Raw genomic sequence first — 13840 nt, forward strand, 5'->3', positions numbered from 1 at the left:
CCGCTTGTGAAAGAGGGAAAGTGTTCAACAGAGGGCAGTTTGGGCAGTATGAAACAAGATAAAGAGGGCAGCTCGGGCAGGAGAGAGAGAAAGAGAAAAATCATTCCTTGCTGTTAACTAACAACAGTAAACAGGGCATATTCCAACCCAAACATATAATCATACATGATGTTAGAGAAGGAACACGGAAGTGGATATACTTGAAAGGTTTTGTTCTGTTTAATGTTTGTCTTGGGTCGAGTTAAGATTATCTTTCATCTTCAACAGATAAAAGATACATCAAGCTCCATTGATTTGAGCATATTTATGAGTTTAATATCATCAATGTATGATTATGACTGTATTTATAACATATGCTTAATTTGAATAATTTATAAATAATAATGAGTGAAAATGAAAGAAATATGATAATGCAGATTAAGCATATTTTAATTTTTAAAGTACATACGATTGATAAGATACACAAACATATAAAATTATTTTTGAGTGATCAATTTCATTTACTTTAATATATAAATCCATATCTCAATGTATATTATAGGGTATTATATTAAAAGGATTTTAAAATAGTTTGGACCAACCCCTCGACTCAGTTGTATTCATAAATGCTTCATCATGTTCAACTTCCTTTTTTTCTCCTAATAATTGTTAATTTAACATTATAGAACATTTATTATAATCTATTCACCAATACAATTTAAGTATATATAATGTTTTAATATGTACTATATATAATTATCATAAGTATATATCACATAAAAATAAAATAAATTCATTTAATAGTCATGTAATATTAAATAAATCCATCTCTCTTAATAAAAATCGTCTTTACATATTTATTTAAGGAGAAATTTTAGGATTTTCTCTAAGACAACAGTTTTGAAGATGTCAACATTCTTTAATCGTGGTGAATTACTTGTTTTTAAGTGTATTAAAGGTTAGATTAGGTTACATATTTGATTTTGATCTAATTTATTTTTATTTTAATAATCTCAATTCGATCCATTTTATTCACAATATTAAATTTTTAAACTATAAAAATTATTAAAAGAATCAAATACTTTATTTTATTAAATCAACAAAGAAATCTTACATATCAATTAAAAAACAAAAGGGACAATTAAAAAAAAACTACAAAAGGGCATAAGAGGTCATGTATTGGGGAATTATTGTTTTAACTCATAAAATAAACCTTATATGATCCTATGACCAACGATGTTGATGTGACATCCTATAATACTAACATGACAGTTTAGGATAAATAATATTTTTAAGAAAATAAGAATTGTGTCACCCGTTAGTGAAGGTGGGGCAAAATGTTTTATATAATGGTATTGAGAAAAAGAATTCATGAAATAATGATTCGAACAAATTATTTTGTGAAATGGGGATGATGCTACAGTAACAGAGTTGGTCGCCATCCCTTCCATGCGATACCAAAGGAAGTTGCCATCCCTTCCATGCGACCAAAGGGTATTTCTCGGCCAAATGTGTCCGTGTAATATATAACCAACATTTTTAAAGCATTATTGGTACCAATAATATCACCAATTATTCACCTAGCTATTCACCAATTAATTCCAATTAATTTTCGGCTTTTGCAGCAATTGTTTAAAAAAATTTCATGCATGCATGCTTCATCGCATTCACGTTGCTGCATTTACGTTGCTGCATTTCTGGTTTAGCTGTTGCTACCATTTTGGTTTACCAGACAACAAGGGAGCAGAGGCTGGGGAATCACGGGCCAACCTTGGATTGCTTGGCGACCTATCTCCAAATGATGCAAGAAGCGCTCGGACGACTTGGCGATCTGCACAGGTCGAACGGAACACCTGGCGACCAACCCTCTTACAATAAAAATCACGTTAGTTCAACAAATAATTGATCAAATGCACCATGTGAAGAATTTTTCTTTTTCAAAGCATTACGTGGGCAAAATAACCGTGAAGGTGGGGTTGGTATACCAACATCTACCACCAATTTCACACATACCAAATATTTTTTACTTATTTAATTGGATTATAATATTTATTTTTATTTACATAATAATATTTACAAATTTTAATCTTAAAAAATTAAAATCATCTGACTACTTGTTTCATTTCATATAGATTTTTTTGTAATTGTCAAATATATATTTAAAAATAATATTTTCAATTGATGTGATAAAATATTAAGTCGACTACAATTTTTTTATGTATGATTAGTTAAAATATATTACTAAATCAAAACACGAATTTATTAAAATATAATCATATAAAAATTATGTAAAAGTATAAAATTAATTTGATTTGATTACTAAAATGTTTCATATATATTTTTAAGGGCAGGTTTTCAAAGTCATTTACAGTGTTGGTGAGACCGAAGTTGATGCTGCCGACTAGTCGTCAAGAACTGCGGTGGTGCCCGCCGCCGAATGGGTGGACAAATGTTTCATATATATTACACACATTGTCTTTGTTATTTTTTTGTATATTTGTTATTGTTATATATTTTATTAATAATAAATTTTACAATTAATGAAAAATCATATTAATTTAAAAAATAATGAAATTTAATTAAAATATAAAAAAAAATATTTTTTAATTGACACCCCCAAGATTAAATGTCAAGATCCGCTCCTGCGGGTGGAAGCAGCAGGCGATATGTCTGCTGGTGACTTGGCAAGCTAGTATGCTCGAGTGCTTCTCAGTGTATTAATAAAAAAAATGTGTCACTTACACTTCTAAAGCGCAAATATATAAATAATTAAATATATGTTTATTTCTATTAGGAACGAAAAATGATTTATCCATTAATTTATTATGTATCATATTTGACTTGATACCGGCTTTTACACTGCTAGCTACAACTATAAATATACACATGTGAAAGGATAAATAAATTAGTAAAATTACCGTACCATTTATTCAAGCATATTTACATCGCCAAAAATCTATTTTTTTTATTTTGGTGTGTCGCTCATTTTTTTTTATCTTTATTAATCGATAACAACATTAATTTTAATGTTGATTATCGATTGTTGGTATTTTTTTTATAGAGAAAATAATCTCAGTGACCAAAAATACCATATAATATACGATTTTAATCAACTTTTTCCGGATTTGCCAAAATGACCAATAAAATCGCAATGCGATCGCTAATTCGCAACGCGATCTCCATTATCGCAAATTCGCGTTGCATTTTCGCAATGCGATAGTTGAAAATCGTGTTGCGATGGTCTACAGTATCGTTGAGATTTTCCCAATTCGCAATGCGAATAAGTAAATCGCAACGCGAATTGGGAAAATCGCAATGCGAATAAGTAAATCGCAACGCGAATTGGGAAAATCGCAATGCGATAATAAAAAATCGCAACGAGATACTTACTTTCGCAACGCGATACTAACTTTCGCAACGCGATAATACATAATCGCAATGCGATTTTCAAAGCGCCATTAGTATCATGGCCAAGCATTTTATTTTTAAATTCAAAACATGAATATTAATATATTGGAACACTGAACTGTCCACAGTATATCCCGTAATCGCAACTCATAACCTAAAACCTAAAATCACAACTCAGTCCCATCTCCATCTCTCACTCTCTCACCCATCTCCGACGAAATCCGTCCCCATCTCCGGCGAAATCCGTCTATCTCCATCTCTCAGAGCCACCCTCACAATCAGAAATGGAAAATCAACCAAATCAACCAACGAGGGTTAGTTTTTTTAATTATTTTCTTTTTGAAATTTTTGCATTATTATTAGGTTTTTCATATTGAAATTGATGATAAGTTTACTGGTAATTTCAATAATAGATTAACCATTTCACTTAGATTGCTTATTAAATCAACCAAGAATCGCAACGCGAAATGCAAATCGCAACGCGATTTTAGTTTCGCGTTGCGATAGTCATTTTCGTGTTGCGATAGTCATTTTCGTGTTGCGATTTTCATTTTCAGAAACTATTCTTCTTCTGCAAATTGAAACTTGAATGAATTGCATTACTTCAACCAAAAAACAAAGACAAATACGAAATTCACAGTGTTGCATATTTAAGTTTGAAGAATAAACTACTACTATTTATGTTTATTATTTTTTTGGTATATCTTCACAGTGTAGTTTTTGGTATATCTAATTTAGTATGTTTATTGTTTTTGTAGAACTTTTATTCGGCTCAATTGACCTTGAGAAATAAAGTCAGCCTGGCCAAAACAATTGCGTCGAAGCTTTCACCTGCACAAAGAAAAATGTTTGAGGATACATGCTTCGGGCCATGGCTGAAAGTACAACATCCCGGTGGAGATGCGATGTTGACACACTTGTTTCTTCAAACCATGACTAGCGATCTACCAGAGACTATACAACGTCGTGATGAAGAGATATGGTTTGATTTTCCACCGGCGTATACGTGTTTTGGGCGGGAGGAGTTTTGCTTAATCACCGGTCTACGCTTCGGACACGATGATGTAGGTCGGTACACTAGACACATTACACGCCCATCATGGCTATCCCGGGTTTTTCCTGAGCTGGAGAGGCCGAGTCTACACGTAGAAGACCTGACAAGATTTTTGAATAATAAAGATGGTTTTACTCGGATGGATGACGTCGACGTTGTTCGAGTATGCCTTCTAATTCTTTTGCATGCCGGCTTTTTAGGCAGAGAGGCCAGACAACCTATTCCAAATGATCTAATCAAATTAGTAGAAGACCTAAATGCGTGGAACCTGTTTCCGTGGGGCTCGTATTTATGGAAAGCTACATGGAATAAGTTATCGTCTGCCTTGGATGATCGAAAAAGTTTGCATGGCGATGGTTCCAAATACACTTTGACAGGCTTTATTTGGGCCTTTAAGGTAAGAATTTTTATATGATGTTTCCAAAATTATAAGTAATTATTTAACAATTACTAATGTTTGTTATTATATTGTTTGTAGATTTGGATATTTGAGGCCTTTCCCGCCATGAAGACATATGCAATAAAAACTTCAAATGATATTCCCATGGCTATTTCCTGGAAGAGGAAACGGACCTTGCAATGGGAAGATTTACTACGGTATACGACAATAAATAATGTAAGTTAACATAAATACTACCATATGTTTATAAACAAGTTATTACTAGTACACGTTTAACTTTGTTTGAGCTTTTATATGTTAGGAGGCCAACACTCCTCTACAGAGGCTGACACCCACGGAAGCTGAGCTTGCCACTGATTGGTGGCAAGCTAGTAAGCGTTTTTTTGATGGAACGGTTGATGAGCAGCCTCCACTTCGGGAGCCATCACCTCGCCCAGAGCTATCACCTCACCCAGAGCCATCATCTGATCGACCCGGCTATACACCTCCACAACGACAGCCATCACCTATTCTGTCACATCATCGAGCCTCTTCTCCACCATCACCGCAAGATAGGCGACCGGCAAAGATGCCACGACGTTTATCTCCCTGTTCTCCACCTCCACCTCAACGGGATGAGTTAGGGGAGTTACGTGATGAGGTCAATGCCTTGCGTGAGGAGGTCGGTACTTTACGCAAAGACGATGGTGCATGGCGTGTTGAGGTGTCTACATTACGCGGTGAGGTAGCCGCTCTACGTGAGATGGTAGCATCATTGCAGAATGAGGTTCATACTCTACGCAACGAGGTAAGTTTAAGATTTTTCATACTCGTAATTCATTCGGTTGCTGCCAATACTGCTAAACTGTTTTTGTTAGTATTTGTTTTTGGTTTTGTTTTTGTCTTTTGGTTGAAGTAATGCAATCCATTCAAGTTTCAATTTGCAGAAGAAGAATAGTAATGCGATTTGTGTTTCGCGTTGCGATTTTGTCGTTGCGATTTCATTTCGCGTTGCGATTTTGTCGTTGCGATTTTCATTTCGCATTGCGATAGCCATTTCCGCGTTACGATAGTCATTTTGCGTTGTGATTTTAAGTTTCGTGTTGCGAAAGTAAACTATTCTTCTTCTGGAATGTTTATATATGTTGTCCTTTTAAATGTTTATATGAGTGCTTACTTCTGGAATGTTATCTGAGCATTTTGTGAACTATGATAGAATAATGATTTGGGTGAATACAATGCTAGTTTGAAACATATTTGTCTTTGTTTAATATCATGTCTGTTTATTTACTGATTTATGTATTAATTTTTTTTAGCGGCCTGATAAGGTGGATGCTTTACGTCGGGTTTTCCTTGCATGACGGAGTTCACGTATCAGACGGCGTGGACGTTCTATTACATCTCCGTTCACCCCAATGGTGCGAAGACTCCGCAAGAAGAAGCCCGACTCACCGGTCATCCCTCAAGAGTCCCATCCAATCGTTCAAGAGGCCCCTATTCTCCCTCAAGATTCCCCCCCCACCGTTCAAGAGGCCACTGTCATCGTTGAAGAGGTCCCTCCCACCATTCCAGAGCCCGATTCACATGGGGTAATATATCGAAGTATTGAGAAACCCCCACCGGTTCCAGACATGATGGATGAGAGTTGACTCTCGTATGAGTTACCGGCTAGTACCCTTCCGGTATCTGAAGTGGAGAGGAGACAACTACCGGAAACAATTGTGGATAATACCCTTTGGACTAAGACCGCAGTTGATTTTTATCTACATGAGCGGAGCCAAGGGTGTTACACTGACATCAGCAAACTCAACGATGAAATGTTTTTGTTGCTTGATCGGTCTTGGTGGGGTGTGCTATTAGGGGTTGAAGATAGTGGCTATTTGGATGGGGATGTAAGTCTTATATTTGTCTTATATGATTTTGATTAATTTGTTTAAAAATTAATGTAATTCACTAATATATGTATTTTTTTGTAAAACAGCATATCGATCCGTGGGTGTCACGTCTACTAATAATAAGGAAGCTTAGGAAAAATAAAAAAAATTCGCTATATACAATAATGCCGACGGCTTTTCACACAGTTCACTTGAAGAATCAATGAGATGAATCATTTTTGTTGGGCAATGGACAAGCTAAACTTTATCCTGCATGGTGGGAGGTAGATAAGGTTAGTGTTTATTTTTTAAATTTTTTAAAGGTGTTCATAAATAAGTGCGCAAATAAATGAATTATTACTTATGATCGCAGGTGTTTATCCCTATTTTGGAACGTCGTCACTGGCTTCTCGTCCAACTTCAGCTCCCATCCCTGAAGATAATAGTGTATGACCGCATGATCAATTACATATCACTGTCTGATTTGAGAGATATTTTCAAGGGATGGAGCTCTCATTTGGCTAAATTCTTGGATGGGATTAAGTATTGGAGTCATTCTGGACACAAGAAGCCAAAGAAGTTCAATGTCACAGTTGTCAGAGACGAGACCGTGCCACAGCAATCGCCGGGAGCCAGAGGGGATTGTGGTCCTCTTGTATGCCTTTGCTTGGCGCGTTTGACGACGGGAAGCACAGAGTTTTTACCTCCCACCGATAGAGATAGAGCTGCAGTAGGCTTGTGGTTTCGGCATTATATGGCTAGAGCAATATATTCGAGACGCTGCCTACCTGCATCCGCGTTATGAAAGTGTTCATTGTTAATTGGTAAGTCAAATGCAAGTTTTGTTAACATATATACTCCTTTTGGTTTGAAAATGTTTGGTTAAGTACCTAGAATTCAATAATTTGTTGTTTGTAGGTTTTAGATGTGTAGGAAGTCTTGTTTGAGCAAATGTTTGGTTTATGCAGGTTAATCCTTAAGTGAGCTGCGTGAAATGGATGTACGGGTCCACAAAGTTGTTGATTCATTGATTCAATAATTGATGAAGAAATAAGAATTATTATTATTTTTTGATTGTTTAATTGATTTGTAAAAGATGATTTGTAAATGTTGATTTGTTTAATTGATGTGTACATAATTTGTGTTGAAATGTAATAGTTGATTTGTTGATTTTCAATCTGCTTTATGTTGAAGGCAAAACAGACTATCGCAACGAGAAAATCGCAATGCGAAATGAAAATCGCAATGCGAAATGAAAATCGCAAGGAGAAAATCGCAATGCGATTTTCATTTCGCATTGCGATTTTCTCATTGCGATAACCATTTTCGCGTTGCGATAGCCATTTTCGCGTTGCGATAGTCAAATGAATGTCTAATAAGTGATGACAATTGAACAGATCATAGCAATGTTCAAACTCAAGTTACTAATACATGCCTAACTGAAAATGTTAAAAGTGCACACATAAAATACACATAATGCAAGTTTTGTTAACATATATACTCCTTTTGGTTTGAAAATGTTTGGTTAAGTACCTAGAATTCAATAATAATTGTTAAAAGTTTATGCATGTTAATCCTCGTTGCCTTTTTCATTTCGCATTGCGATTCTATCGTTGCGATTTGCAGTTCGCATTGCGATGGTTAAATGATTGCCTTTCGCAACGCGATTCTGACTTTCGCAACGAGATAATACAGAATCGCAATGCGAGTTTCAAAGTTCGCAACAGGTTTTAGTTTCGCAAGCCAAATTTTTTGTGTATGTATATACGCAGCAGCAACAACTCATAACCTAAATCCCTAAATCGCAACTCATTCCATCTCCATCTATCACTCTCTCCGGCGACATCCGTTCCAATATGCAACGACATCCTTCCCCATCCGGCAACAGGTCTTAGTTTCACATCTCGTTTGTTTAGTTACAACCATGAAATCATCTAATGTTGATCATGTTTGGATAGATTTGTGTTTTGGAGGGTCATGAGAGAATGTTCATGGTGTTTTACAATATATGCCTTTACCCATGAATCTTCAACTAAAACTGTCATTAAAGAAGTTAACTTATGAAACCCTAATGTTACGTGTTTCAAAGAAATTGAATTTAGAGCCCCTAAGTGGATTTAGACTATTTTATCAGAGAAATGGTAAAGTTTATTTGTTAACCGACAATGAAGATGTTGAACGATTCATTGCTTACATTAATGTTTCAAGTGATGATGTTACATTGTATGTTGTTGAACCTAGAAGTAGTATTGTTGGGTCAGTAGCGGGTAGTAATCAACTAAGTGGGTCTCAAAACCCACAGCTTTTCTCTAATCCAAATCCAAATCAACTTTCAGCACCAAATTCCGGTTTTTGTATTGACCAATTAGACGATGATGAGCCAAGAGAAAAAATTGTGAGTACTAGTCAGTATTCGAAATTTGATCTTGGTCAATACCCGGACTTTGATATTGGTCAATACACGAATTTTGATGATGTTTCAGAAGAAGAAACATACCCTGCGTGTAATGATTTTGATATTGGTCAATACCCGAATTTTGATGATGAAACACCCGTTGCCGAGGAAGATGTTGTTGATGATAATGAGGAGGAAGTTACGACTGTGAATGAACATGTTGAACATCCATTCTGTAATTCATATAATCCTGAAGAAGAAAAAGAAAAAGAAAAAGTCCCCGAAGAAAAGAAAATGCCACGGGAGTATAACTGGAATATACCAGAATTACTTCAGTTACCGGAAGAAGAGTTGGCAAAGAAAGCAGTTGATTGTTACACAAAAGTTATTCGTATCAAGAAAGATGATTGTTTTGATACAAAAGAAGACTTGAAGATAGCTTTGTATACGAAATGTGTGGAAGATGGCTATCAACTAAAAGTTAACAAATCAAGCAAAGATCGTTTCGAAACAAGGTGTACGATTGACAAAAACTGTACGTGGCGTATGATTGCAAAGAGGATAAAAGATTGCGCAATGTTTCAAGTTAGGACTTTTATTAATAAACATACATGTTCAAGAACCCAAGTTTTTCCTCACCATAGACAGGCAAACAAAAAGGTGTTGGGTGGTTTTCTGGCTGAGTTAATGTTTTTGAATGGCATGGTATATCGGGGACATGAAATTATGACTGACATGAATGCTCGGTTCAAGATTAGTATATCATATTCTCAAGCTTGGAGAGCCAAATGTTATGCCTTGGAATTGTTGAGGGGGTCGCCAGAAGCATCGTTTGCCCAACTGCCGGCTTATTGTCACAATTTAAAGCTGAAAAATCATGGGTCGGTAACTCATATCAAAACAGATAGAGATGGACGCTTTGAGTTGCTGTTTATCGCCATTGGTGCTGCGGTTAGTAAATCAATATAATTATGTTGACTCATTTCTGTTAGTTACATGCATTTCACATTTAAATGATTATATTTCTTGTGTATATTATTTTGTAGATTCGTTCGTTTATTACTTGCATGCGCCCAGTTATTATACTTGACGGAGCACATTTGAAAGGTCAATACCTTGGAGTAAACTTATTAGCAGTAGCCATGGATGCTAACAATGGGATATTGCCAATAGCTTACGGGGTTGGTAAATCTGAAACCTCTGATTCATGGACATGGTTTATGGGGCATCTTAGGGATTGCATAGGTCCTATTAGCAATCTGAAAATCATATCCGATAGGGCAAACTCAATTGACAACGCTGTTAGAAGGTGTTTCCCAGATGCTTTTCATGGACTTTGTGGTGTTCATTTGTATAGAAATCTAAAATCAAGGTCTGCTGGTATAAAAAGCACAAATGGACATACTGGAAGGCTGTAAAGGCTTATCGGGAAGTGGATTTCAATAAGCATATAAACTGTTTAAGACGTGTTTTGCCTCAGTGTGCTCAAACACTAGAAGATATCGGGTTTGAAAGATGGTCAAGAGTACATCAACTTGGAGCAAGATATGGTTTCATGACGTCTAATAGTGCAGAATCAATTAACGCTCTAAGTCGTCATTCCCGGAAATTACCCATTACTATGTTAATGGAGTTTTTTCGAGCCTTTATTCAACAGTGGTACTACAAGAAAAGAAATCATGCATGTATTATTTCTTTGAATTCGTAACTTATCATATATTTTACTAAGTATTATTTATTTAAATTTACAGGAACATTGGAACATCGTGTTACACCATGGACTGAAAAAAGATAACGAAACGTGTTGTGAAGTCAACGTCATGGAGAGTTGAACCATGTTCAAACACTTTGTTTGAAGTACTGGATAATAACTTAAATGGGCTTGTCGATCTAAATGCAAGGACGTGTAGTTGTATGAAATGGTAAACATCTGGTTATCCATGTGGCCATGTTATAAAAGTTGCTCTTCATCTAAACTAAGATGATTCAAGCACATACGCTATGGATTGCTACACTACAGAAGTATATCGACAGACTTATGCCGAGATTGTCTACCCTATTTCACATCCTTCTGAGTGGGACATACCAGATGACTTACAAACAGTTTTGCCACCAGCCATGGACAGAAGGCTACCTGGCCGACCAAAAAGTCACGATCGTATACCGTCTAAGGGTGAAGAGAAGAAGAGATCGACATGTAGTCGGTGCAAAGAAAGTGGTCATACAAGGTTGACATGTGGATCACCAGTGCCATCACAATCATCTTTTCCTCTACCAAAATATGGATCATCATCAAAATCCAAAGCTCATATGGTGTCAAGAAAAAGGCAATCAAAATCGCAATCATCTTTAAAATCCCAATCACAACTGGCTTCACCTTTTGGGACTGTTAACTTAGGTGATTTTTAAATGCAAACGTTGTATTATGTAGATTTTATGTGTGAACTTTTAACATTTTCAGTTAGGCATGTATTAGTAACTTGAGTTTAAAAATTGCTATGATCTGTTCCAGTTGTTATCACTTAATAGGCAATCATCTTAATGTCCATCGCAACGCGGAAATTACTATCGCAATGCGAAATGAAAATCGCAACGAGAGAATCGCAATGCGAAATGAAAATCGCAACGCTAATTTCGCAATGCGAAATGAAAATCGCAACGAGGGAATCGCAATGCGAAATGAAAATCGCAACACGAATTTAATTTCGCGTTGCGATTCTCTCGTTGCGATTTTCATTTCGCATTGCGATAGTACTTTTTGCCTTCAACATAATGCAGATTGAAATCAACAAAATCAACCATTACATTTCAATCAATTAAACAAGCACAAATAAGAATTATGTTAACATCAATTAAACAAATCAACTTTTACAAATCACCTTTTACAAATCAATTAAACAAACAATCAAAAAATAAGCAATAATTATTAGAGAAAATAACACTTCTACTATTGAATCAACTTTTGCAGCCATACATCATTTTCACGCAGCTCACTTCTGAGATTAACCTGCATAAACCAAACATTTGCTCAAACAACACTTTCTACACATCTAAAACCTACAAACAGCAAATTATTGAATTCTAGGTACTTAACCAAACATTTTCAAACCACAAGCCTATAAACATACCAATTGTTTATGGACATTTTTATAACGCGGATGCAGGTAGGCAGCGTCTCGTATATATCAATCTAGCCATATAATGTCGAAACCACACGCCTACTGCAGCTCTATCTATATCGGTGGGAGGTAGATACTTTATACTTCCTGTGATCAAACGGTCCAACGCCAAGCATACGAGAGGACCACAATCCCCTCTGGGTCCTTTCGTTTGTTGTGGTGCGGTCTCGTCTCTGCTAACTGTAATATTGAGCTTCTTTGGCTTCTTGTTTCCAGAACGAGTCCAATAATTTATCGCATCCAAGTATTTAGCCAAATAAGAGCTCCATCCCTTAATAATATCTCTTAAATCAGCCAATGATATGTAATTTATCATGCTGTCATATACTATTGCCTTAAGGGATGGGATCTGAAGCTCGACGAGAAGCCAATGGTTACGTTCCAAAACAGGGATAAACACCTACAATCATAAGTAATAATTCATTCATTTGCGCACTTATTTATGAATACCTTTAAACTCAATCTAAAATAAACACTAACCTTATCGACCTCCCACCATGCAGGATAAAGTTTAGCTTGTCCACTGCCCAACGCAAATGATTCATCTCGTTGATTCTTCAAGTGAACGGCGTTAAAAGACGTCGGCATAATTGTATACCGTGTATTTCTTTTATTTTCCTTAAGTTTCCTAATTATTAGAAGACGTGACACCCACGCATCAATATGCTGTTTTACAAAAAAATACATATATTAGTAACTTACATAAATTTACAAAAAAATAATCAAATGAAAATATAAGAAAAATATAAGACTTACCCCTCCATCGAAATAGCCATTGTCTTCGACCCCTAATAATACGCCCCACCAAGACCGATCAAGCAACAAATAGATATCATCATTGAGCTTGCATATGTCAGTGAAACACCCCTGGCTTCGCTCATGTAGATAAAAATCAACTGCGGTCTTAGCCCAAAGGGTGTTATCCAGAATTGTGTCCGGTAGTTGTTTCCTCTCCTCTTCAGATACCGGTATGGTACTGGCCGGTAACTCATACGAGAGCCAACTTGAATCCATCATGTCCGGCACGTCAGAGGGTTTCTCAAGAATCCTACATATGACGCCATGTGAATTGGGCTCTTGAATGGTGGGAGGGACCTCTTCAACGATGACAGTGGCCTCTTGAACGGTGGGAGGGGACTCTCGAGGAATGATAGGGGCCTCTTCAACGATAGGAGTAGACTCTTGAGGGATGATAGGCGAGTCGGGCTTCTTCTTGCGGTGTCTTCGCACTATTGGGGTATACGGAGACTTAATAGCACGTGCACGCCGTCTGATGCGTGAACTCTGTCGTGCAAGAAAAACCCGACGTAAAGCATCCACCTTATCGGTCCGCTAAATAAAATACAAATATCAGTAAATAAACAGACATGATATTTAAACAGTGAAAACAAAGATAAATATATTTCAAACTTTCAACCAAAAGACAAAACAAAGACAAATACTAACTTCACAGTGTTAAAGTAAAAAGTTTAGCAGTTTTGGCAGCAACCGAATAAATTTACTAAGCAATCTAAGTGAAATGGTTAATTTAAGTGAAATTACGAGTAAATTTATCATCAAGTTAAATATGGA

Source organism: Hibiscus syriacus, unplaced genomic scaffold, assembly GCF_006381635.1.
Source record: "Hibiscus syriacus cultivar Baekdansim isolate YM2019G1 unplaced genomic scaffold, ASM638163v2 tig00016563_pilon, whole genome shotgun sequence".
Classification (NCBI taxonomy): domain Eukaryota; kingdom Viridiplantae; phylum Streptophyta; class Magnoliopsida; order Malvales; family Malvaceae; genus Hibiscus; species Hibiscus syriacus.